This window comes from Phlebotomus argentipes, unplaced genomic scaffold (assembly GCF_947086385.1).
Source record: "Phlebotomus argentipes unplaced genomic scaffold, Phlebotomus argentipes genome assembly contig_2, whole genome shotgun sequence".
In the NCBI taxonomy this organism is placed as follows: Eukaryota; Metazoa; Arthropoda; class Insecta; order Diptera; family Psychodidae; genus Phlebotomus; species Phlebotomus argentipes.
Genome location: NW_026776162.1, coordinates 795,993 through 820,307, shown reverse-complemented (window position 1 = coordinate 820,307; position 24,315 = coordinate 795,993). Strand labels below are relative to the sequence as shown.

Below are 24,315 nucleotides of genomic sequence, written 5' to 3'. Positions count from 1 at the left end.
AGCGACATGGTTAAATTCCCGATCCCACGAGCAGCTGAAGATTAAATTATGTTTCAATATTTCCCACAATTATCGAAATTCTCCACGAGCTTTTTCTCCACTTCTCCAGACCATAGGAAATCCGTCCATCGCACTAGGATTCTTTCACTCCATTGATTTGATCATCGAAATTATTCGATGAATTTATGATTTAATTATTCCGCCGAGTCTCCCTTTGTTGTGCACCTCGTAAATTGCCATCAAATTTGACATCGAATTCGTGGGACACAAGAACATCTCATTCACTTTGGGCTCCGCCAGAGATCATAAAGGGGATTTGTTGTCAATCACCTCATTACCGATCCCCGCGATCGTCCGCTCCGCGCCTCGTCCACAGTCATCGACTCTGTCAGGCACCGAAGGGGACACTCTGCGGGAATTTCGCTTCAGAATCCAAATATTATTGTTATTATTTAGACACCAAATAAATATTTGTCCAATTTGTATGTTAAATGATATGGTGTGATTTGAAATAGACGCCTTTCGGGGCTTTTTACGATATTACCTTCTCTCTCTCTCTTTTTTCGCCTCGCCAGCGCACATGTAGCATAAAATATTATGAAAATCCCGTTTAACACAAATTTGTGGACAGTTGAGTCGCCATGGGACGTCCCCAAAAGAGCCTCAAACAATTCCAGGGACTGAAATCACACCACAATCTCTTCTTTTGATACGCCACAATCTAACAATTTCGTTGCACTACAAAGAACCTCATGACAATTTCCTCTCGATGATGTGTTATTTACGGCTGAGAAATTCTCACATGAGTGAGAAAATTCCGATGGACAATTGAAAATCAGTCAAGCAAAGATCCAAAACCTGTCGATTTGCTCGAATTCCCAACATTTTAATCAAGAAATGCTGAAAAGGAGAAAAATTTGCAACAGTTACATGTGGGATTAAAAAGGGTTTTCCAATTAAAGGCGCAGGAATTAAAAAAAATAAACATTCAGTTTTCTGATACCTAATAATTTTATTTCCCCATTTTCTGGTCTTACGAATTTGGAATGATTTCAAACGATTGTCTCAATTTTCTGTATATTTTTCAGCTTCTTTTTCAGTTTAGTAATGGTATCCATAACCATAATGGCCATAGTTGGGGACTGGCAGAGGAGCGGCGTAAGGAGACGGGAAAGGAGCAGGAACTGGCTCAGGAGCAGCGAAGGCGGTGGCAACGGCTGAAATCAAAGAAAACACAGAAATTAGTCTTCATCCCTTTGAGAAAATTTTAAAGAAACCTACCCAGGACGACGAGGAGGGCGAAGAACAGGAACTTCATCATTTTGGATTGATTTGGATTGCTTCAGTTGACTTCTCAAACTGACTATGCCAATTGAGGAAAAACCTTCAGAATTTATACACAAATTGTCGTGCAAATTGATAATAAAACTGTTGATGCTGTTTAGCAGCCATCAGATAAGCATGTGGATAGTTTAATTTGCCAATAAACTCAAGCTCGAACTCAAGGATTATCGACTGGTAACAAGTGGCAAATTCCATGTGAATGCAAAATCGTAAAAGTCCCACAAAATGCCTCATCAGCAGCCATAAAATTTCGTGTCACGCGTCGCGCTTCCTCTGTCCCTAATCACTGGGTGGCAAGTGTGAATTTCCGCGGCGAGTGTCTGGCGTGCCAACGAGGCTCACGATAAGGCTGAGCAATTGAACATTGAGCCGTTGTCACCACCTGGAGACTGCCGAGACCGAATTGCATGGTGGGAATTAATTGGCGCTCTTTCGCGCGCGGCGCAGAAGGCATGAAAATGGGTCACGCTGGCAAATGATTGTGGAGTGCTGGAGTGACGGAAGAGGCGGCATAATGCTCAATCCACGAGTTGAGTGCATTTTTTGCGCCTCCTGCGCCTCCCTATTGTCCGGACAGGCCATCCAGGAGAGCGCCTCGTGAGGAGGCCAAACAAGCTCGCGACGGGAGATGTCAGTGGCACGCCTCGGGGCGTCATCACCCCCCTCGGCACTCGTCAAAGGTGGTCTACCGAAAAATTGCGCAAAAATAAAGGAGATTATGAAAATGCAAGCAATTGCTTAATGAAGTCGTACTTCTGTGGCCAACAGATTTTTGCACGCCGTCGGAGGCGTTTTGAATTCGGCGCCAAAAACGGCAGGTTAGGGATTGACTATCCAGGGAAATTTAAGAGTACAAAGCGTCCTAGAGTCATTGACTCTCGGTCGTGACATTCTTTAATACCATCGCGGGAGATATTATTCAAAATCTCCAATTTCTTCTTCATTCTTCACAGATCTAGCGAAAATCGTAGGTTGACTTGAATAGAATTAAATCCACTTCCAAGGCTTTAAATTCAATAAAATTACTGATAAAAAAGATTTGCAGATTCTAAGTAAATAAGAGTGCCTTTCCTTATGCATTTTGAATCTTTTCGATAAACTCGTCGTGAAAAAACTGACTTCTTTTAGACAATATATGGAAGTTTATATGAAAAATTGCGAATCTTTCAAATTTCTTAGCACTCAACAATCAACCCTAAATCCTCTCTAAATGGTTCCGCGAAAGGGGTTAATTTGAAAGCCCAACGACTGGTTGATGCTCGAATCGCAAACTTGTGAACCTGAACAGCGTGAAAAGTGACACAGCACGCGCTTGAGATGCTGGGAAGTCACTCGAGAATGCACAATTAACGTTCTAAAGGGAAGACAAGGGAGTCAAAGCGAGTGACGTGGTTTTACGATTTTCAGATGTGGTCGAGGAAATAGATTCTTCCAGACGATAGAGGCCTGGAGAATGTTATGAGAAATTATTCATTATCCCCGAGAGACAGATGTTCAATCACACACTCCTTTTGTCCGGGACAACAAAGCCATCAAGAGAGTGGAGAGAAGATGGTAATCTATGCAGAAGCCGCAAAATGGACCTCTCGAGAGTGATGCTTATCATTCATTAGGAGGCAATTGTGGCCGTCTTCTGTGGCGATGCATTTGAGGAAATCACTTAGTCGAGCAGCAAAATTATATCAGCAATCGATTTCGTGCGATATTTTTCCCTGCCTAATCAATGCCAATTGATGGTGTGTTTGAGGAGTGGAGAAAAATCCGCTGATTCATGAGTAATAACACGGAATTGCTGAAGAAGCAATTCGAACGCGGTGAAATTGATTTCTCTGCGGCTTTTCGCGGCCGCTCAGCACAAAAGAGCCCGTGAAGCGAAATTTCAATAAAAACTCTCCACGCGGGCAAATTTGTATACGTGGGGATTTTCCGGAAAGCACGCCGCACGTTTCATTTGTCAAGGAATTTTATTGATGCGATGAGGATCAAATGTTGAAGCCACTCTATCAAAAGCACCCTCGAAAAATTGTTCACGCCGTGTGAAGTTTATTCAGTGGAATTTTTCTTCGTCAACCCCTTTCTTATCGCTCCCACGAGCATCCCCGGAGGGTGAAAATGCGCCCTCCTCGTTTGGGGAGTTGAGTTTTCCAGCGGCGCTGAAAAATGGAAACCCAGCTGTGAGACGAGTGTTTTCTCTTGTGTATTTTCTCATTTGTTCATTCCTCTGGCTCTCGCCGGAGCCACAGTGGCTGCTGGAAATATTGCGCCACCCCGGCCGCCCCGTGGGGGTGAGGGAAGCCCGGGTAATCAAATATAATAAATTTCCCAATTTACAACCCTCTTCGCCGCTGAGGAGAGCTCCCATCCACCCAGGGAAGAACTAACATTTTTCACAATTTTCCTCTCCCTCCGCCTTTGCCCCCTCTTCCACTCGTCAAAGAGATGGGCAAGAATGTCGAATGGAAAGTGAGTGAGATAACCACTAATTGGCGTCAATTAATATCAATGCTTCAGTTTCATTGGATCAATTTTTGTAAACTTAATTGTCTCAGAAATCATCCCACTCACACCAATTCCACGACTAACATTTGCATTTGCATTATAAATCAGTTGAATGGAAACATTTGAGAACGTGAGATTTGATATTTAGGCGAAAAGAGGAATTGTGCATTGAATCACTGAATTTTTCAGCGAATTTCCTCTCTTTTCATTCTCATTTCTTAGCATTTTTAATAAATTAAATTCCCAAATGCACAGGTTCACTCTTCCTCTCTCCGCTTGTCGCGTCTTTTGGCGCAAAAGGAGGATGAAATTTCAATTTTAACAAATTTATCGTTGGCAGACAAAGCACCAGAAATTGCCAAGCCCACGCAATCAGTGTTGAAGCAACTGCATTAATTTTTATATTAATTTCATATCTGAAGTTTTACTTGTGTCTTTTTGGGCCTCGGCAGCCGACATCCGTGCATGTCTGGGAAGAGTGGGCCAATTTGGAGTTTTTGGGAAGAGATTCGCTTCTGAATTTCATCCCGAAAGAGCATCATCTTGCGCAGAAGGATCGCCAAGACGCGCTCTGGCTCTCTCACTCTGGCCAACACAATAAATTATCACAAATAATTGGCCAATATTTCATGTAGTGCGTGTATTTGGTTTCCCCCACGGATCCCAATGGCTGAGAAAGGGAGAAAGAAGAGTGGTATAATAAAGAAAATGTTTCACTGGCTCTTCGTGTATCGGAAGGGAGGCGAACTTGGGCATAAAATGGCAAGAGAACGTCATCTTTGTGGTGGAGAGCCAGTAAATAAACGGCGGCAATTTATAGGACATTGTTGTTGGAGCACTCAAAATGTTTGGAGCAATGTTATGCTTCTCCTCCTCGTCCAGAAGCAGCCAACTTCCCAATAAATATGACGACACATCGCGTCATAGTTCAAGCGGCAGGGAATCCTGATCAATTTCGAGCACAGTGGGAGACCATCTGCAATATCATGTGGAAGTAGCGCGAGCCGAGAGAATCCTGACATTAAATACATCCACGTACGGAGAGCTCCTCACTTCCTCGTCATCCTCCAAGGCTCTGGCCTCTCATCCCAGCGTCTATCGATAATTCCCTTCAGATTGGCAAAGTGGAAGACGGAAATGCCATTTATACCCCCTGAAGTACTCAATATTGGGCCAATTTACACCGTCCCAATGAAATCAGGGGCGAAAGTGTGACTGATCCCAACTCAATTTAATCACTAGCACGACGCTTTCGAACCCAAATTGCGCAGGGGAGAAAAAAGAGCATGACTGAGAAGACAAGAAGAGAAAATCGCATCAAATTAGAATAATCCAGGTGTCGATTAAAAGAATATACTTAATTTAATGCAAATTTTGATTTATTTTGCCATTGAAACCTTCAAGAAGATAATTTTCGCCGACAAAACTGCAATTCTGAAGATCACCGCGCCGATTGAATCCTTGGGAGTCATTAGCTTAGTAGTATCCATAACCCTTGCCGTATCCATAACCGCCATAGCCATATCCGTGCTGGGGAGCTGGCAGAGGGGCGGCGAAGGGACGGGGAGCTGGCTCAGGAGCAGCGAAGGCGGTGGCAACGGCTGAAATCAAAGAAAACACAAGGATTAGCTTTGATTCCTTTGAGAAAACCCAGAGGAAACTCACCCAGGACGACGAGGAGGGCGAAGAACAGGAACTTCATCATTTTGGATTGATTTGGATTGCTTCAGTTGACTTCTCAAACTGACTATGCCAATTGAGGAAAACTCCCGAGTATTTATACTCAAATTGTCGTGATGTAACAATATTTTCCTGCTCTGGAAAAGTACAGAAAACAGTCGTGATGCGTTTGCAGAAAACTTTGTCGTTGTGCACTTTAATTCTTTCGTTTCTAAGATAGTTTTGTTTCCATGCTATTTCCGCGTTTAAAGAGTAATTTTGTGAAATACTTCAGCTTCTGGGAAATCTTATACTCTGGAATAAGAATTTTTTTTATAACTTTACGAGGTTTCTAAGAAAGAGACCTCGTACCTTATTTTGAACTACGTAGTTTATTATAATTTTCAACATAGCCTACTTGACGACAAATTTCACGATAATCGTGAATTACAGCTTATCTCAATCGTGGTAAGTATAAAAGTCAAGTTGGATATTGCAATCCTCTCAACAGTTTGGCGTGAATTCCGGAGTTCTAAACAAGTTGTTCTCAAAGTTACCATGGCTCGTTTTGGATTCGGGCAAATTTTCGTTTTTGGATTCATCCTTGGGCTGTTTTCGATGGCAATTGGATTCATGAACGAAGGCAACACTTTTATCCTAAGCGGTATTTGTAATGAAATATCGTCAACCGCATTTTGCCCGCTGAATCAGCAGTTGAGCACACCACTCGGAAGATGCTGCCCATACTACCAGAAGTATTGCTGTAAAAATCTGTTCAGCATAGGATGCATAAGCATCATGCTTAATATTACTAAAGGTCTCGAATGCATGGATATTACTTGAGGACCATTGGAAACCAGACGACAACTTCAGATTTGGCATCATCGTTTGTACTTCGAGTTTCGTGTTATTATTAATCTGTTGTTATAATAAAATTATGATTATAATACAAAAGGGTCAAATTTAATATTGAAATTTTATTTTAAAAAGAACTGTAATAAAATGGAAAAAATCAATCTCGCCTGCTCTTCCCAGATTCTTCAATTTAAAGTTTATTTTACGTAGCGCTTCTCAGACTAACGGCTAAGAACAAAGCTTGAGAGCAATTCTTAAAGGCTTGAATCAAAAATTTTTATTACAAAATTCTGGAGATATGTAAATATCCCAAAACGTTTATTTCAATTTTCATCATAGTTATTATAAATAGAGAGCCTTACTTGGCAACAAATTTCACGATAATCGTGAATTGCAATTTATCTCAATCGTGGTGAGTATAAAAACTCAAGTTGGATATTGCAATCATCACACAAGTGTGGCGTTTTCAAAGTTCTGTTGTTCCCAAAGTTGCCATGGCTCGTTTCGTATTTGGACATCTTTTCATCTTTGGACTTATCCTTGGACAGTTTTCAATGGCGATTGGACACAAAGATCTAAGCGACACCTTCGTCCTAACCGGCATTTGTAATGAAATATCAAGTCAATATTGCGCGCTGCATACGCAGTTGAACACTCCACTGGCAAACTGCTGCGCGCTGTACCACAAAATCTGCTGTAAAAATCTGTTTAGCACAGAGTGCATTGGCATCATGCTTAATCTTGCTAAAGGTGTCGATTGCTTGACTGAGTAGAAGATGACGTTACTCTTTCAATTTCGTGTTAGAAATATGTATTATCAAACAACTCAATAAAAAGAAAAAAAAATGAACAATCACCTGCTTTTTTCAGTTTCTGGATTATCTAAAGCATAATTCTCATAATGTGTTAGTTTTAATTTGAAGTTTAATTCAAGTGTAAATCATAAAGTTTTCAAAAATATAATTTCAACCCAAACTATAATAATTCTTCGTTCAATTAATTGATTGCGTAAATTTATAGATATCTAACATAATCAAAATAATTTCTAAAAGAACACTAGCATCACCAGTCGCATCTTGATGAAATTCTGATGTTTTTAAAAAGCGCTGAGGTTTTGCAAAGGGTTTATAATTAAGAATAGAGATGAATTGATGCTGACATTTGATGCTACATATACACAATTATTGCAATTTTTACAGAGATTAAATTTCTTACTTTTATTTCAAAAATGAAAGCAAGAGAAACACAAACCACGAACCAAAAGTGAAGATGACGGCAGACACAATTAAGCTTTATGATAATAAAAAGAATAAATTTCTTTTGCAGTGCAAGATATATTTCTGGGATTTTATGGCATTTCACCCATTTTACAATGAATCAGAAGAGTTTGCGGCATTCATCGTATTGGCTGGGTTCGTCATCGGTCTTCGGCTTAGTAGTATCCGTAGTATCCATAGGGGTAGTAATATCCGCCCTGGGGAGCTGGAAGAGGAGCGGGGAATGGAGCAGGAGCTGGCTCAGGAGCAGCGAAGGCGGTGGCAACGGCTGAAAGCAGAGAAAACACAAGGATTAACCTCACTTCCTTTGAGAAGATCTTAAAGAAACTCACCCAGGACGACGAGGAGGGCGAAGAACAGGAACTTCATCATTTTGGATTGATTTGGATTGCTTCAGTTGACTTCTCAAACTGACTATGCCAATTGAGGAAAACTCCCGAGTATTTATACTCAAATTGTCGTGATGTGAGAAACTTTTTCTGCTCTGGAAAAGTACCGAAAACAGTCGTGATGGGTTTGCAGAAAACTCTGTTGTTAAGCATGAATGTGTCATGGTTTTATTTCGTTTCCACGGTTTCAAAATTCTGTTCCCTCGGCAACAAGTGATCGAAATCGCGAGTCAGTGACGAGGAAAATGTGCCGTTTTGCTGGCTCTCTTTGTTCGCGATCACGGCCAGGAGAAGAATGGACCCCGTAATCAGTGGCTTTGATATAGGGGAGTCACAGTGATTGCCAGTTTAGAGGTGCAGCTCTGAAAGTCTTTTCTGCACCACTGCGTCATGTAATTTCACGATTGAGAAAAGTCTCTGAAAGGATTCTGGCATTGATTTTGCGTCTTTTCTCCGTCCCGAAACGCAATGTCTCGACGTCCAACTGAAATTCTCATATTGATTCCAATCGTGCGAGATGTGCGAATGCTCATAGTCTGTAATTATTCTATTGGAATATTCGACGGCGAGTCGGTGCAAGGAAGCGGCGCACAATTGGTGGCAGAATAAGGGAGAGAGTCAAGGTGAATAGGACCAGGGGAATGCCTAACCGTCAGAAATTCGACACCGGATGCTGAAACAATGAATTCCGCCAGAATTGCAGGAGATTTTTCATGCCTTTTCACCCCGGCCGACAATTGCTCGGCTACGTGCTAATTATTCTTGACATTTTCACGTTAAGCGATGCCTTGCGATTCTGCCGCGCAATTGAAGTCACTCTGGCAGTCAAATTGAACCACGAAATGGGCGTTGATCGGGGTGATTCTGTTTACATTCACTGCGATGCTATTCCCACGGCTCGTCTCTGTTGTGCTCTTTTGGCGGAAAAACTGCCAAAAGGAGGACGGTTTGGGGGAATTTGCATTTAACGGCTTTCCATTCATCTCACACAGAGGCTGCGGAAATCAACGGCGTGGATATTTTCACAGATGGGAGGTGAAATTTGTTTAACATAACAACTTATGGAAGAAAAATTGTGCTTTTCAAGTAATTTACACAAAGATTTAATTTTGTATCATTGTTTCGAGAATTTTACATAGAATTGAGCTAAGCAAAAATTTTGTTATGACTTTAAGCTGAACTTTGGAAATTTAACCAAACTATTTTTAACATTACGAAATGTAGTAAAGCTGTCGTTAAACATTGCCAAATTCTCTAATCGATGTTTATTTTAAGAGAGGAAAAATTGCTCACAATCTTGCATTAAGAAAAGAATATGATTATTTTAGTGCAAATTTTGATTTATTTTGCCATTGAAACATTCAACAAGATAGTTTTCGCCGACAAAACTGCTATTCTGAAGATCACCGCGCCGATTGAATCCTTGGGAGTCATTAGCTTAGTAGTATCCATAGCCCTTGCCGTATCCATAACCGCCATAGCCATATCCGTGCTGGGGAGCTGGCAGAGGGGCGGCGAAGGGACGGGGAGCTGGCTCAGGAGCAGCGAAGGCGGTGGCAACGGCTGAAATCAAAGAAAACACAAGGATTAGCTTTGATTCCTTTGAGAAAACCCAGAGGAAACTCACCCAGGACGACGAGGAGGGCGAAGAACAGGAACTTCATCATTTTGGATTGATTTGGATTGCTTCAGTTGACTTCTCAAACTGACTATGCCAATTGAGGAAAACTCCCGAGTATTTATACGGAAAATGGGCACATTTTCTGACCACAAATCGTGACCGGGAGACAAGTGGCAGCTTCATTCACGACTTTTCCTCAGAACTTACCTGACAACGCATGGCAGACTGGACGGGAAGTGTTGTATTTGTATCCAATTGATTATCGAGGAATTTCCACGTTTTGTAGGGAATTGAGCCCACCGGGGGACTTTTCGATTAGACTCGTGGAAGATCCACTTGAGTATTTGGGTGGCTATAAATCAGGGAAAGAATCGGGTGATGACAACAAAGAGATGCGTTCATCGAGACGAAATCGGCGAGTGTGAGAGTCTTTCTTCCAATCGGAATTAGTCCATGGCAGACAATTGTGATCCTCGGCCCTCCGCCTTGACTCTATGCCACCTCTTCAGACACTCCCGAAGAGAGATGATGAAAAACCGCGTCATTCCGGGGAAGAAAAAGTGCGTGAGGGGAATAAGAGCGCGCCGCAACGTATAATCTAATAGTTGGAAACATACAAATAAAATTGGTATGAAAGGGTGCTTCGCCCCGGGCGATTGGCCCCCTGCAAACAGAATTACAACATGAATATCCTTTCATTGGTGCCCTGTCGGGGGGAATCTGCTGCCACTTATTGTTTATCCTGGAACAGTTTCTGCCGCGCGCTCCCTTCTGAGCCACTCGAGCTCGCATATTGGGTGTTCCGCGTATCGAAAAAATGCATCAACTACTCTCACATAATACACCCAGAAGCTATTAAACTACTATAATTATCCACAACTCGATGGAAATGGAGGAAGAGATCCGATGGTCGGGAAAAGGTTCCACAAAAGTCAACGGGGGAGAAGCCATTCAATTGAGCCACACAAAAAGTCCATTGAAAATTTTCTCCATGGAAAGGATAATTTCATTTCCGCCAATGAGTTTCATAATTAATTTCATCGCGGCGGAACAGATATTTCCTCAGAGTGTGGGAGTGAAAATTTCTCATGCGATGCCGATAAATTACACGTCAGTTCGTATTGATTTTCTTTTTATTTCAGAGCTTTTCTCTTCTCTACAATATGTAGGGACTATTTGTTTATTAATTATTAAACCATGGTCGATAGAATGAAGACGAAGGACACCAGATTGCATTTTGCTATCGGAGGATTCACCAAAGCAATGATCAAAGCTGAGGAAAAGACAAACAAATGTAAGATCATTGGCAAGTGCTAATATCAGAGCAAAGATGAAGTGAAGATATACGAATGTCTTGGCAACTAATGTCTAAGGAAACCTAAGTCGTATTTATACGGAAAGTGTGTCAGTTGCTAAGCAAGAATCGTGACCAAGAAACAACACTCTTCAACCCTCAAGAGCCAACGTAAGAATGTGGATTGCATGGAGATTTTGCGCGTTAACTTGACTTGGCGAAACGACGTGTGAATATTGGGATTGTGAATAAATTGCCCCTAAAATATGGCACATAAAGTGCCATCGGTGCGACATAAAAATGGCACGAAGCTCCTCCGTGGCGAGGAAGGTTGCGAAACACGTGTAATTAAATGTCGTGGCGTAATTTAGGTGCACAACAAGAGTCACCCAATGAGACACGATGACAATGGGTTGTTCAATAAGAGTGGCCCGGCCGTGTCGCCAAGTGGAGAGTAAATGAAGTTATCATGTTCCATATTGACTCAATGGCAGCGCATGAAAGCGACCACCTTCTGTGCTCCATATGAGGGGTGGAAAGCCAGGGGGTGGAGGCCAATATCGGGCGAAATGAGGTCGCACACGAGTAATTTAATTAGATGCCAATGCGGCTGAGACGACTCGTGTGGAATGAGGAAAATTCCCTGGGATGCGCTTCAGATCAAACGGCGTGAATCTCATTTTGATGGACAATAGGTGAGATGGGAACAAAGGGTTAATTTCAATTGAACGCCCGTTTGACTCTTCCGCGGCTTTCCCCGACCACCAGGCAAATCCTCAGGCTTCCGATGATGAATCTCCGAGCTCCGCCATCGAGTGTGATCTCTCGGACGCCCAAATCAAAAACTCTGCGGGCGCTCACCAACTTCAATCACAACAATTGATACACTAAAGATCAATCGATCGGATCGATTCCTTTGTCCATCTGTGTGTGTCTCTCCCAATGCCGACAATTCAACTCCGCCGCACATCTCAGGTGCGATTCCTCGCCTTTGGCACTGGCGTAATTACAGAAAATTAGATTTGATTTCTGTATTACGACCATTACGACACTTTGGCCGGCAACACCAAGAATTCCTCGCTCGAAACCACATTCGTCATGGCAACAAAGTCTTCCTGGCGATTCTGTGATAAGAGAATCACGACAATTTGAGTATAAATACTCAGGAGTTTTCCTCAATTGACATAGTCAGTTTGAGAAGTCAACTGAAGCAATCCAAATCAATCCAAAATGATGAAGTTCCTGTTCTTCGCCCTCCTCGTCGTCCTGGGTGAGTTTCCTCGGGATTTTCTTAAAGGAAGCGAGGTTAATCTTTGTGTTTTCTCTGCTTTCAGCCGTTGCCACCGCCTTCGCTGCTCCTGAGCCAGCTCCAGGTCCAGCTCCATTCCCTGCTCCTCTGCCAGCTCCCCAGGGTGGATATTACCCCTATGGATACTATGGATACTACTAAACCTGGAGCCAAGGACGCGACGTTAAGACGAACTATTTGACCACTCTTAAATGAAAACTTTCAAAATTGTTTAAATCTCAGAAAATGAATAAATATGTACATTGAAGAATGAATTTAATTGTTTTATTACACACGAAAAACTCGTTTTTTTTTATTTTAGCCGTATTTTCGGCTGTTTAATGCTTCATCTTTTTCGAGAGTTGCGAGCTATATGACAGAGAATTCACTTATAACTACAAATAGATTTAAAATTTATTACTGTAGCATAAAAAATTATTTAAATAAAAAAAATTAAGGTTCAAATAATCAATTTATAATGAAATAAAAGATAAAAATTAATCTTCAAAAATCTCATTTTCACAACAGAGTTTTTGATATTGATAAATGCGATCCTTTCTGTACTTTTCCGCAACAAAAATTTACGCTTCACGAGTAATTCTGTTCAAAAAGCACGGTTTATGAGACTAAAAAAGCTCTATTCTGTTCAAACGATTATACTGAAAATTATCTTCACATAAGATGTGTAAATCCAAAGCGGACAATGTAACTTTATGAAGAAGTTATATTCAAAAACATAAAACTCTACACCAACTATTATTAGGATTCGATATCATTTCTAATTTCATGATCATATTAAAGATATTATCATATTAAAGATGAGCTGTTAATGGTTATTAAGTACTTTTTGGTAGAAAGATTTACTGGCTTGTGGCAAAATAAAAGAATTTTCTGGAATTTCTTATCTTTGCAATTTGATTCTAGTTTTAATTCTCATCAATTCCATTATGATCAAACCTAGAACTGTAAGTAAATTGGATGACAAGTTGGCATGTTAAAGTAAACTTAATGCATTCTTTAAGATGCATATTTTGATACAATTAGTTGGCGTTTGATTTCTATGTTACGAAAAAATTAAATATTTTACACTTTGGCTTCAGAAATTAATCATAAATTAAAATTGTGGGTAGAAATTTGATTGTGTCAGCTAAATTATTAGGGTAATTTTCACGAACTGTTGGTAAGAATTCTTTTCGTTGTCAGTACTTTAATTTTTATTGTGATAAGCGGCATTTCTAAATTAGTTTCCATGGCAGCATGGATACAAATTCGGTCAGAAACTCAGAAAATTTCAGTGCATAACAACCGAGTTATGCACTGCAAACGCATCACGACTGTTTTCTGTACTTTTCCAGAGCAGGAAAATATTGTCACATCACGACAATTTGAGTATAAATACTCGGGAGTTTTCTTCAATTGGCATAGTCAGTTTGAGAAGTCAACTGAAGCAATCCAAATCAATCCAAAATGATGAAGTTCCTGTTCTTCGCTCTCCTCGTCGTGCTGGGTGAGATTCCTTGGGACTTTCTCAAAGGAAGCGAAGCTAATCTCTGTGTTTTCTCTGTTTTCAGCTGTTGCCACCGCCTTCGCTGCTCCTGAGCCAGCTCCCCGTCCCTTCGCCGCCCCTCTGCCAGCTCCCCAGCACGGATATGGCTATGGCGGTTATGGATACGGCAAGGGCTATGGATATTACTAAGTTGACAACCCGAAACACCCCAATCTATACGATGAAATGCCGCAACTTCTTTTGATTCTGTCAAAAATGAAATCCCAAAAATACACTTTGCATTAAAAAACTTAAGCAAGCCTGGTTTTATTTAGTGGAGCTGTTGAGGGTTAAAATATCATTAATCTGAAGATTTTTGCTCTTTGGTTAAAAGTGTCTCAATGTTTTCTTGTATGTCATTTTTTGCTTCTTCGTGGAAAATGACCCGAACTTCCTTTTTTTGCTCATTTCAGTTCAAAGTGAGTCATTTGTGTAACAAGTATTCCGTTTTCCTCTTTCGGTAATAAATCAGCCTGAGTAAATTGAGGCGGAAGACTAATTTAATGTCCCTGGAAAGCCTGAATCACCCCTTTTCCTTTGCACACGGTCTAATGCAAGAGGGTGTGGGTGAGAAATGAACCTCTCAAGTTGTGTGAGAAAACATTTCCAGATAATTAAATGAGAATATCATCGCATCCACTTGTTATGTTACATAAATTGCGCCGAGTCTCTCTGCCCAACAATCCTCACTCCAGTTCGTCCAAATGATGCTCTTTTCGTAGCGCTTCCATTTGTGGTGAATGAGAAAAATTGGCACTCATTACAATTCAATTGAATTCTCTCAGCTCCCCCACTGGCGCAAACAATCGCCCAGAATCCGTGAGTCAAAATCTGGTGTGCGGATGCTGAGTGCGGATTGTATTAATCAACTTGTTGAACCCGCACAATCCTCAAGTGGATTATCCTCCAAATTATCGCTGTAATTTCTTTCAATTGACGACAACATGAACTACACGATGATGACTCGCCTCTCGCTTAATCAAATGCCATTTATATATGATGAAGGGGAAGATGGCCAAAGTGCTCCTGCTTCATTAATTTCTCTCCTCCGCCCCAACAAACGAGTTCATCTCCTGGAAGACGCAGCTCAGAAGGAAGACACAAGGACTGTAATAAATATGTCATTTGACAATGTATAATGCAATTTATTCTCCGTCTCACCCTGACATGGTTCCCGTGAAGGGACAACCCTCAACTATGTGTGATCTATGACAAAAATATGTGCAGTTTCCGGTAATATTGCACGCGCCTTCTGTGCGGGAGGCTCATGAGGGCTGAGGAGAGGCGCAAAAGCAAACAATTCTATTCAACTCAAGGGCCGTCCCAGTCTCGGAATTGTCGTCTCCATTTCACTCACTTGTCTTCTGATGAAGAAGTTTCGCATCTCAAAGGAATTCCATTCAAAGATCCAATTCAATGCAAACTAATGCAAAAAAGCACTCTCGTAGTTTGAAGACGTTTCAAGAATTGTCTAACATCAAAAACTCCATTTAATTGCTACACATGCAGAATATTATCTTCGAAACGTGCTCATTTTTTCACACTGTGGCAAGAGCTCATTTGCAAAGTGACTGGCTTTAGTTTTATCGATGTTTTCTCAAGTCACGTCTCGTCTGACAAATTTGAACGCGAAACATGAGGGCTTTTCCCACCTCACTACAAAAACAATGCTTGTGTCTATCATCAGATAAGTCGCCGAAAAGGAAAAACAACAACATTTTTCACAACTTAATCACAAACAGAAGATAGTGTGTGTGTGTGCGCTAGCAAAACCACCATGCGGAGTGAAAGTCATAAATAACGCGGCATTTTAATTAAAACGTCGTTAATTTTATTATTTACCACAGCAAATGTAATATGAAGAATTATGTGTAGCAGTTTAATTTTCGCTGTAATTTAATTAAAATGACTCGCAACAGAACCGAGCTACCGATTTATGTTATGGACGCGAGAGGAATAAGAAAATGCTACATTTTCCCCAGTATGCCTATGAAATGTAATTTGTGAAACAGGCGCCTCGAGCGAATAAATATACTGGCGAGAGAGAGTGAAGGAATCGCGGGTGATACACTGTGGAATTCGCGGGCAATATAAATTAATTCTCGATAAAAGTTAATTTGTGGTCCCGACTTCAACTTTATTAATGGCATCGCGAGAGTAACACTGTGACTGGGATTCCTTAGCGGCGAGGCGGTCAATTTTGGCAGCTTGATTTCTCACAGTGTAGCGCGATTCTCCATCGAGGCAAACAAATTATGATTATGCAGTTCTCTCTCGTTGGGCAGAAACATCGAAAACTTGCCATTGAACATCTCCACGGAGGCGCTCAATCTGGGAAGTTGGATGTTCTCTTAGGGAATTGCAAGAAATTAATAAATCATTAGCTGACTACGCGCGAGTGGGCGTTCGAGGCTCTCCATCGTGGATCATCTTCGGGAATCGGAATGAGTATTTAATAAAATGCAAATTCAAATGAAGCATCGCCGTCTCATTCGCGAGAGCGCGACCAAAAAAGCGAAAACAGGCGCATGTTACCATAATAAAATTAATTTACAACACAGCAAATACACATTGGAAGTCACGGAAATTATTCGTGTATTTTTCCCATATTTTTTCCCCACATTATCTTTGCCCATGAGCCGTGCATTCCAGCTCTCGAAATGAGAATTCACGACAGAGAAAGATTTTATTTCAAATACGTGATTTAGTGGCACAATTCACAATATTTGACGCATTTCTCGCTGTGTGTGCGTCAATATATAAATGGTGAAAAACATTGAGTGATTTGCTGCAGTTTCAACCCATTTCACTTAGTTAATCTCGAGCTTTTCTGAGATGCTGAACAAACTTCTGATTCTAGTCGCAATCATGGCGATTTTCTGTGAGTGATTATTGATCAATTTGTGCAAATAATAATTTTCTTCTCCTACTATTGCAGGTTTGTACGAACTTGATGCCTTCCCTTGGCCCGACCCAGGAAAGTACTGCTCTCACACCAATTGGTACTACATGCAGCTCTTCTGCAATTACACCCAAATTGACATGTGAAAAGTAAAAATCAAATATTCATTGGTGCATTTGTAAAATAAAAGATCAAATTGAATTTATTGTTAACACCTAATTGCAATTCTTTAGATATATTTGGAGTGTTTCAGTTGACTTTCCAAACTGACTGTGCCAATTGAGGAGAACTCAGGACTATTTATACGGATAGTGGTTCTAGTTGCTTCCTAAAATCGTGATGGAAAGAAAAATTACAGCCTGACGACAGTTTTCCCAATTCTTGTATCCAACTGAATTTATCAGAAAATTTCTGGTATCCAAAAGAACATGGGAAATTTGTTAGATTTCTCTCAGCAACTGAATTTACTTCTTAATCATGAAGTTCTCTTGTTTCCACCTCACGGTTTTTTCTAATCAATTTTCGGGGAAAATTGTCGTCAAGGTTAGCATTTGTCTCTCAGTCACGATTTTAGGACAGCAGATTGGAAATTTTCCCGTATAAATACTCGGGAGTTTTCCTCAATTGGCATAGTCAGTTTGAGAAGTCAACTGAAGCACTCCAAATCAATCCAAAATGATGAAGTTCCTGTTCTTCGCCCTCCTCGTCGTCCTGGGTGAGTTTCTTTAAGATCTTCTCAAAGGAAGTGAGGTTAATCTTTGTGTTTTCTCTGCTTTCAGCCGTTGCCACCGCCTTCGCTGCTCCTGAGCCAGCTCCTGCTCCTCTGCCAGCTCCCCAGGGTGGATATTACCCCTATGGATACTATTCATACTATCCATACTATGGATACTACTAAACCTGGAACCAAAGACCCAACGAATAAGATGAAATATTCGACCACTTTTGAATGAAAACTTTTAAAATTGTTCAAATATCAGGAAATGAATAAACAGATAAAGCATTAATCTGAGTTTCTGAATTATGGATTTTCAACAACAAGAATTTGATATTTCTGATGAATAAAGTTTTTGAGAATTGTTGAAATATTTGCTTGGAACTGAACCCATAAATTTGAGCACTTCCTTCGGGGATTTCGGGCACGAGCTCGTAACTCTTGTACTTAATGGTCAGTTTAATATCTCGGTCTGGGGAGTTTTTTGCTGTCCGCCAGGATGACCGGAGCCAGATGGTGATCTCGTGGCAAAAGTCAGCATCCCTGCGTGGTGTTTGTGGTCCGGCAAAGGACTCGCGCGCGGCAGGTTCCTCGAACAGTGCATCTCAATTTGCCGGATCCGAGCATGCACAAATCGACCCCCAGGTGAGGGTGCAATTGGACTTTTATCTTGAAGGATATCGCCAACAATGGAATCTCTGCATGTCTGCAAACACTAATGTTGCATCCTTGGCATGGAGGCGCATTCAATGGAAAGGCGGCAGATGGTGATCACGGAGATTTCTCTTCTCTCGAGCCGTCTGAGGCACTTTTTTCCTGGTAAGTGAGACAATTTCTATTTATCTTGACCAGAAGAGATGCGGAGACACACCTTTTATGTGTGCATTCCATTGGGTGAAACATATACGCCAGGAATTCTGTCATTTGTATCGTGTAATAATATCGTTATTAGACCTTAAATGACTTTTGAAACTCTGCGGGATGTCCAAGGAATTTCGGTTATGGGTTCATTCTTGTGGTACATTATGTGTGTTGTGCTCCATTTAGCCACAATAATTTCACGCCTCCACCCATATTTCCACACCAATCTCCAATTTCATTGCAATTTTGGCCTATTTGTTTATTTGTCCCCCGTTTTCCGGGGTATATTTAACACAAAGTGCAAAGATATTGCAATAATTGAATTTTATTCAATCTGAAAGGATTGAGGAAGTGCTCGAGTGTGCAAAAATTGCGCAGCAAATTGCCCTTTATTGACTCAACCACCACTAAAATCTCCAATTCAATTTATATTAATTGAATTTTAATGGATTATGCGCGCATTTTGTTGCCTGGCCTTTTGTTGTTCGGATGAAAAACCTTCATCTATTCACTGGGCGGTGGTTTGAAGGCAGTGAAAAGACTCGCACAAGCGCAACGCGCAACAATGCCCAGAATCAGAGAAAGAAGTTGATATGGGGGATGATAATTTTTTCCGGCCATCGAAAAGAAGGCTCTCGATATGAAATATGGTGAAAAGTACAACTGTATCTTCTCGCCGCTCAGGACTGTGCTGTTCAAAATTCACTCCTCCGGAGGATATTTTACAGCGCACAACTGAGAGAGCGGAAAATTTTTGACTGCAGTTGTACAACAATTGTATGACAACATGAAAAATGATCTTTTTATGATGTGCAATCGCTTAGAGAGATTCTTAATATACTCCCAATGATATCTTTTATATTATTACGAAAAATGTATTTCTCTCTACCTTCATTGTTGGCCATAAGAGAGTCGATTGGAGAAAATTCGTTCGCCACAGAGTGTTGAGAAAAGAGCGCAAAAGAGTGTTTATAATGTGTTACTTTGAATCATTTATCAAGGAGGGAGAGCGGCAAAAAAAGTGATTGAATTAAGAGACCGCATGAAAGGATGGGCTGTGAATGAAAGAAAATAAGACGATTATTGAGGTACAGATTTTCTGTTGTGCCACACAATAATGCGAATAATTTTGATAAATTAAAATTGCTACACTTTTTTGCGCGCTCGCGTCTCTTTGGGGATCAATAGAATTTTTGCCTATAAATAATTTCGGACACTTAATTGCAGAATTATTCCCAATTACAGCGCGTCTCTCGGTGTTGGTGGCTGCGAAATTACATAAAGGAGATTGTCTGAGATTATAGGTGAGATGTGGTGGAAAAAAGAGGTGCGATTGGGAAGAGAAAATCGACGCGGAATGTGGGGAATTCGCTTGAGTAATTTCTTCACGAATTTCTTGTTCAATTTCGCGATAGAGTTGCTGGTATTGGGAGAAAATTGATTGTTCACAAAATATTGTTGCTGTCACAAATTTCCTATTGAATGGGGAGTTTTGATGCCCTCATACTGAGCCTTCTTGTGGAGATTGTGCGCCTCGTGTGGAGTGAAAAAGATATCCATCAATATTATTGAATAATTCCCGTAACTTTGTGTTCCACTCTCCATGTCTCTTGCCTCATATCTCATCTGATCCTTTTCAGCTGATGTGTTTTTCCCAAGTGGAAAATTTACATGTTAAATTGAAATCTTGTTCTCTTCCTATTTCTCCTTTATTAAATGACCATTTAATAATTTTATTCTTTCTCTCTCTCGTCGCTATTGTGATTAACCCTTTTATTTATGACCATAAACCTTTTTATGCTAATTAAATGTTTTATCTGTATTTTTATTGGACTAACTTGCCTGTCCAATTTGTTGTAGATTATTAATTTTAATTCATTAATTCCACACAAGCTGTATATTTCTTCTCGTCGTTCTTCCAGCCACTTTCCTAATGAAATGAGCATAAGGAAGACATTCATCGGTGTGAGATTGTAGAAAGAAGACTCAAAGCTAATATAAAGATTAGGAATTTCAAATTTCCGCGCAACTTTTTTGAAATAATCACACCGCAAATGGTTTTTTCCGTGGTCTTTTCATCGAAACGTTTCACAACACCTGAGTTTATCAATATGTTTGTATATTTCATTCCTGTGAAGAAGTGACGCGATCGTCAGAGACAAACGAACGAAATTTGAATAATTTTTCGATCAGAAACATCTAAAAAAAATATATAAGTGGGGAAGAGAGTTAAGAAGGAGGAGAAGTATAACCTAATTAGAATAAAATGCTTAAGAAGTTTGTCGTCGTGCACGTTTGAGGGGATATTAATAATAAATAATTTGTCACCGCGGCCCAAGAATGAAGATGATGATGACAATAAATAATGGGAGAAAATGGGATCTGAACCGTTTGATGCTGGCAAGATTTCGGTCTTGATTGTGTGTTGGGAATTCGATAGGGATCCCTGGTGGAGTCACGAGTGGGGGAACGAGATAAGAATCTCTCTTTCTCCCCGAAGAAAGGCCCTCGATGACGATCATTCGGCACATCTTTGTCTCTGTCAGCATCCACACTGAGGCATTATTCAAAATATGTCGTAATATCGCCGGCTTTTATATGATTTTGAGACAGTCGTAAAGAATTTTTCTCCTTTTCTATCTTCCACAGACAGAAAATTTAACCAGCGCAATCACTGGCATTTCATTTGATTTAATTTGGTGAAATTATAATAAATTATCGTGTGACGACTGTCTTTTATCCCTCTCACACCTTTAGTTTAGGTTGCAGTGATGATAAAATTTCCAATTATTCAAGAATTTTTCAGATCTGGGTCTCTTAACTTAAGAGGTTGACTTTGCAAATTTTTGAGAATCATGTTCAGTGGACCACAAAAATTCATTAAGCCACAGATTTCAGCAAGGTTATTAGACTATAACTTTGATTTGAAATGTTTAATTTTACGCTCTTGGGCTTATTAGAAAATTATAGAAAAATGCTGCAAAACTTTCTACATTTTTGATACATTCTTCTTGATTCACAAATCGCGCGTTAATTGTCAAGGTTTCTCTAGAATCACTACGTCACTGTGTGCGAGTTTGGAGAATGTGTCGTGTTGAACAAGATTTGACGATGTTTTAAGGCAGGAGAAATAAAAATTCTTCAACTGCTGATGGATATCTCAAACACGGGACAAATCACTGTCGGACTGCGCGCAGGCAAGAGATTTGGCCGTTGTGGCTGATTTATCAAAATGTGTGGCACACGACACCTTGTCTCCAGAAGGAATTCATTTAACACACGATCATCTCGTAAATCCCCCTCCCATTCGCTTGGGCGCAGATGAGAAAGAAGAGCGTCTCATGTGACTCCTGATTCTGATCTGCCTCTCTCTCGCCCAAAATCCCACAGGCTCTCGAGTGGGAATAATTAGATGAAGAGACCAGGCATTATTGACGTCTTATCAGATGAACATGACAAAAAAGGCCTCTTAAGTGGCGCTTCGTGATCATGTCACCAAAAGTTTCGTTGTCGTTTTATTCTCCTTCTCCGTGATCTTCTCACTATTCGCCGTGTGTTTTTACACACTTCTCCAAATTGTCATTTTATGCCTTTTTTGCAGGGCGCAAGAATGCAAACGACGGAATTGCGAAAACTCACAACTCGCTGGGTGGGAATTTTCGTCAAGATGAACCATTAGATAATGATCAATTTTCTCACACGCGAGAGTGTCTTTGCCAAGAGACGGTTAATTGAAAAAAAAGAGGCCGAGAAAAAACGGTCAGAGAAAAAGAAAAGTTGTTCCCTTGAAGTGGTCATTTTTCAAATATTGAAATTGATTGATTTTTTCAACAATTCCTTGGCAGGTTATGAAAAATTAAAAGACGTTTAACAATTCCTTTCTGTCCAAATTTTTTTCTATGTCTCACATAAACTCTTTTTCTCATGCCTCTCGATTTTTTTTTAAATACCTGCACGGACTTTTTCTCTCCACATATCCCAATATATTTTATGAAACTGTGCACAAGTGAAATAGTATAAAACATTTTGACTGTGAGAGATCAATTAATTAATATCATAGAACGAATGTATGGATAATTTTTTATCAATCACTCGGCGATTCAGTGATTGTGTTTACGGTTTCTGAGGGTAAAACAATCACGAGTGATTGTTCGGCGCGTCGCGGGAAAAACAACGTGAAAATTTACCAAACAATTAATTAGGTGAATAATTCGCGTAGCTAATTGAGAATTTGTAACTGCTTACTGGACAGTAAGTGCTAGAGATTAATTGCCACATGTTGGGATCGATGCAGTAGCCAGCCTCCTTTTGAAACTAATCTTTTCCCATAAGTCTTTCACGGAGAGGAGAGAAATGATTGCCGGGCGAGAGCACAAAAAAATCATCCTCAATGTGATTAGTTTGGACTTGGGATGAGCGCGCGAGAGAGCAAAAAGACGTGCGGTAAAAACAATTTATGAGTTATTTATTTACATTAGGAAGAGAATATCTTCTCTAGACGGCACAGTCGAGAGCGCGAGCGAGATGGCATGGAAAAAAGGAACGTTTAAGAGATATGGTAAAAGGTTAAAGCACAAATTGAAAGAATGTACCCAAGAAATATTTGTGTGAGGGGGCAAAAGAATAATGGATTGTGTTCATCAAATGTTGGGATAATTAATAACTGGTGTGCACATATTTGACTTTCGAAGCACTAAATAAAATATTGTGGGGCAATTGGTGGGGCAGCATTGGCGAGGAGGCGCAGAAGAAGCCATAGCAAGCCATCAAATGACGGCCAGGGATTATTTATCATACACCAATTCATTACCACGAGAGTTGCGTAGAGTCTTGATGAGGAGCCGAGACGCAAAGTCGCGCCAGCAAATCCAGAAGCTGCTCTGCCTCCCTCGGGGAGCTGGGATTAAAACCGATCCCCCGGGAACAATGATTCGACAATCTCTCAATTCCGGATTAGGCGCAAACTGGAGAGTGACAAAAGCGTCGACCGAATGAGGGAGATTAGCTTTATCGCGCAGCCAAGAGGAAATCCCAAATATTTAGACATTCAATGGGATCAGCAGAGAACTCGTGTAATCTCTCAGGTACAGCACGGCAAAAAGATGCTTCGTGTTTACGGATGAGCGGTGCTCTATGGCTCATCCCAGAAGGTGTTTGCCATGGGATCTCTCGAGATAAGAGTGGCGATTAAAATTGAATTAAATCCACCACCTGACAAATGGAAATATTCACATTTCAATCACACATTCCAAATACATCTCTGCTGGACATGTTTACATCGGACAACCGCTGCGCTCAAGAAAGATGGAGTTATTTATAAAAGAGAGTAAAGGGTAACAAAAAAACGCGATACGTGGCTCTCCTCCGTGGCTCCCAATGTAATTTATGGACACCAAATTCAAATCGAATTCAAACCAATTCTTCAACGCGCTTTTGATTTGTGATTCCAATCGTCTCCCTCGCGCACACTCAATGAAGTTCTCTCATCAATTTATATCCCGCCATCCGGATGCTCTTGTGGCTACCCAAAGAAACACCCCCTGTCACGGGCCCCAAATCAACGGACAATTGCATCGAGGCATGGGAAAGACGAAGACCACCAAGACAAAGTAATATTATTCTCTGGCGTTCAATTAGATGCCTCAATACATTAATTTTCGTACTCAAAGAGAGCGATTTGAAGCGAGATCCCTCAAAGATATTGGCTGGAAAATGCCTGGACATTTGGATCAAAATTATCAGTTTAATTGATGGATAAAAAACACTCTTTTTCTGGTGTAGTAAACCCAAAGATACTAAGAAGTGTGAGAAATCTCGTTTGTGTTTCATAAAAAAACATCATCAAAATCATCATAAAAAATTTGGAGAATTGTTTTATTTTTGGCACAATTGAGTGATTTTATTAGATATTTAAGCAGAAAATATCATTAAACAAATGACAGTGAGACAAAGACAAATAATTTTATTTCTATTTCGTTGATGATTAACCCTTTTTGTATCGCAAAAGCATTAGAGAAAAACTTGGCATTTCTACACGAGTGAAACCAATAAATTTGCAAGCCAAGAAA

The 24,315-nt window shown here is 40.5% G+C and overlaps 7 long non-coding RNA genes across 7 annotated transcripts; 3 read left to right on the top strand and 4 right to left on the bottom strand.

The window, feature by feature from the left end:
• Nucleotides 1-987: 987 nt before the first annotated feature.
• On the bottom strand, nucleotides 988-1,444 carry LOC132264716 (uncharacterized). Its single transcript, XR_009468541.1, has 2 exons — nucleotides 1,282-1,444; nucleotides 988-1,217 (listed from the first exon to the last, which is right to left on the bottom strand). It is a non-coding gene; the product is annotated as an uncharacterized LOC132264716 (long non-coding RNA).
• A 3,756-nt stretch (nucleotides 1,445-5,200) lies between these two features.
• On the bottom strand, nucleotides 5,201-5,731 carry LOC132264704 (uncharacterized). The gene is made up of 2 exons (XR_009468540.1): nucleotides 5,509-5,731; nucleotides 5,201-5,444 (listed from the first exon to the last, which is right to left on the bottom strand). It is a non-coding gene; the product is annotated as an uncharacterized LOC132264704 (long non-coding RNA).
• A 1,940-nt stretch (nucleotides 5,732-7,671) lies between these two features.
• Nucleotides 7,672-8,245, bottom strand: LOC132264615 (uncharacterized). The gene is made up of 2 exons (XR_009468538.1): nucleotides 7,967-8,245; nucleotides 7,672-7,902 (listed from the first exon to the last, which is right to left on the bottom strand). It is a non-coding gene; the product is annotated as an uncharacterized LOC132264615 (long non-coding RNA).
• Nucleotides 8,246-9,342: 1,097 nt separating this feature from the next.
• Nucleotides 9,343-10,136, bottom strand: LOC132264624 (uncharacterized). The gene is made up of 2 exons (XR_009468539.1): nucleotides 9,651-10,136; nucleotides 9,343-9,586 (listed from the first exon to the last, which is right to left on the bottom strand). It is a non-coding gene; the product is annotated as an uncharacterized LOC132264624 (long non-coding RNA).
• A 1,925-nt stretch (nucleotides 10,137-12,061) lies between these two features.
• On the top strand, nucleotides 12,062-12,501 carry LOC132264566 (uncharacterized). The gene is made up of 2 exons (XR_009468535.1): nucleotides 12,062-12,208; nucleotides 12,273-12,501. It is a non-coding gene; the product is annotated as an uncharacterized LOC132264566 (long non-coding RNA).
• A 1,067-nt stretch (nucleotides 12,502-13,568) lies between these two features.
• On the top strand, nucleotides 13,569-14,027 carry LOC132264565 (uncharacterized). Its single transcript, XR_009468534.1, has 2 exons — nucleotides 13,569-13,733; nucleotides 13,798-14,027. It is a non-coding gene; the product is annotated as an uncharacterized LOC132264565 (long non-coding RNA).
• A 2,496-nt stretch (nucleotides 14,028-16,523) lies between these two features.
• Nucleotides 16,524-17,678, top strand: LOC132264592 (uncharacterized). The gene is made up of 3 exons (XR_009468536.1): nucleotides 16,524-16,653; nucleotides 16,711-17,389; nucleotides 17,454-17,678. It is a non-coding gene; the product is annotated as an uncharacterized LOC132264592 (long non-coding RNA).
• The last annotated feature ends 6,637 nt before the right edge of the window (nucleotides 17,679-24,315 follow it).